Raw genomic sequence first — 2,325 nt, forward strand, 5'->3', positions numbered from 1 at the left:
GGCTATGTTGGTTCCAGCAGCAACAGTATCTATGGTAGTGGCAGTAGGTTTTAACACTGACAGGAAACAAAGCTTAGCAGGAGAGGAGAGCCAGAGTAGTCACAGGGAAGCCACAGGTTACAACAGATTTGTGAACTCAGCCAAGGAGTTGTGGCAGGATCTAACTGCTACAAAGAAGACAGGGTTTAGACACTACTCATGTGTATGGCAAAAAAGAATTGAGGACTGTATTTGTGACTATTTGTATAACAGGTGATTTTAGTTTCTGTTCTGTGGAAAGTGTAAAGCATTCGTCAAAGGGTTTTAATATAGACTTTTTTTTTTTTTTTTTTTTTGCACTCATGCTGTTGATTGCCAAATGTACTAGTCTGATCATGATGCTGAATAAATGTGGGGTTTTTTTTGTTTGTTTGTTTGTTTTGTTTTTGCGGTGCTGGGGATTGAACCCAGGGGCAAGGCAAGCACTCTACCAACTGAGCTACCTCCCCAGCCCTAAATGTGTGTGTGTTTTTTTTTTTTTTTTTTTAACTATGTGCTGTGTAAAATTATTCTACTCCAAAGCCATTGTGGTAAAACTTTCCCAACAGTGTACAGTTAGAATTCATTAAGGTTGCCACACCTCCCGCGCCCTGCGAGGCGGCGGGGCAGGGCGGGGCGGCCGCGGGCCGCCCTCCCTCCCCGAGACAGCGCCGCGGGGGGCGGCCGGTACCGGGGCCTCCCCGGCCACCCGCCCTGGGCCCTCGCCGGCCTGGAGCCCCCGGCTCGGCCGGACCCGGCCTGACCCGGCCCGGCCCGGCCCGGCGGGCAGGGAGGAGCCCCCGCCGCAAGATGGCGAAGGCGGCGGCGGCGGGGCCATTGTGCACGTGCCCCGGGCTGCGGGCCGCCTGCCCGCGCCGACGCCGGGGCCGCACCGCGTCCCCGCCCGCCGCGACCCCGGGTCCGGGCCCCCAGCGTCGCCCGGGATCCCGAAACCCCGTACAAAATGGCGATGGCCGTTTGGAGTGATTGACACCCAAATAACATTCTCTCCCCTGTCTCTGTCTGTGTCCTTGTGCATGCGTTTCTTTTCGTTTTCTTTCGTCTTTTTTTTTTTTTTTTTTTTTTATCGTTTTCAGACCGAGTGTGTCAGCAGCCAGGACTTTCTCTCTGGGTCCCCTTCCAAAACGCAGCCACCGCGGTCACCAACCTCTACAAAGAAAGTGCGGATACCCTTCAGCGAAGTTTTGATATTGGAATTCAGATTGGCTATCAGTGACGCAGTAAGGATGTGCTGGCTTGGGTTAAAAAACGCAGAAGAACTATTCGTAGAGAAGATTTGATCAGCTTCCTGTGTGGAAAGTTTCCTCCACCACGAAACTCTAGAGCTCCCCCAAGGCTGACTGTAGTGTCCCCTAACCGAGCTACTTCAACGGAAACTAGCTCATCTGTAGAGACTGATTTGCAACCCTTCCGGGAAGCCATAGCTGTGCAGGGTCTTAGTGGTGCAATGGCTAGTATAAGCGTGCGCTGGAGTACCCCAGGCTCTCCTACACATGTAAGCAGTGGATCGAAAGCTAGTCGAAGGAGAAATGGACTCCATGATGTCGATTTGAACACTTTCATATCAGAAGAAATGGCACTCCACTTGGACAATGGTGGAACTACCTCAGCCCAGTGTGGCGATGTCATTACAGACTCACCAACCCATAAACGCAACAGAATGATCTAAACTGCAAACATTCTCACACCCACCATGCTGCTTGAAAGCCACTGGATCCTCAACATATACTGTTATTGCAAAGGCAAAATGAGGCCATCTTCCCTTGTTCACTATTTAAGACAAGTGAATTCGATAGTGGTTGCCATAAAAGGAAGTTCTAGGTATTTACAGTAGATGCCTCTTGTAATATGGCTTTCTCAAAAACTATAATCCTAGCAGAGGATATCAGATATCGTGTAGTCATTAGCAAGATCATCATAGGCAAACATATCCGTTCCAAGGCTAAAAGTGACCTTAACTATATTTATTCTAAAAGGGAAAGGAAATATCAGATAATATTTGGTTATAGAATTTTTTTTCCTCCCCAGTCCATTTCCTGCTGTGTTGAGTATTTTGCTTCAACAGTATTGCCAGGTTCCCCAAATTATCTAAAAACAGGATTTAATTTCCTTGTCAGATCTGCAGGCTTCCATTTTTACAGCTGCACTGTACCAGGCACCTGGTTTCTATATAGTAATGGTGTGCAACTTTCTAATTATTGGACTGTGCCCTGTTTTTAGTTTTCAACACAGTTTCTAATTCTGGTGATTGTGTGATGTAAAGAGGTGCTATGATGGTCATGCAAT

General features: G+C 48.3%; 1 pseudogene across 1 annotated transcript; it reads left to right on the forward strand.

Annotated features, from left to right (window-relative positions):
* Nucleotides 1–1,111: 1,111 nt before the first annotated feature.
* LOC306666961 (HUWE1-associated protein modifying stress responses 1-like) lies at nt 1,112–1,992 on the forward strand (annotated as a pseudogene). The gene has a single exon. The product of its transcript is annotated as an HUWE1-associated protein modifying stress responses 1-like (transcript).
* The last annotated feature ends 333 nt before the right edge of the window (nt 1,993–2,325 follow it).

Source organism: Sciurus vulgaris (assembly GCF_902686455.1).
Source record: "Sciurus vulgaris genome assembly, chromosome: 7".
Taxonomy (NCBI): Eukaryota; Metazoa; Chordata; class Mammalia; order Rodentia; family Sciuridae; genus Sciurus; species Sciurus vulgaris.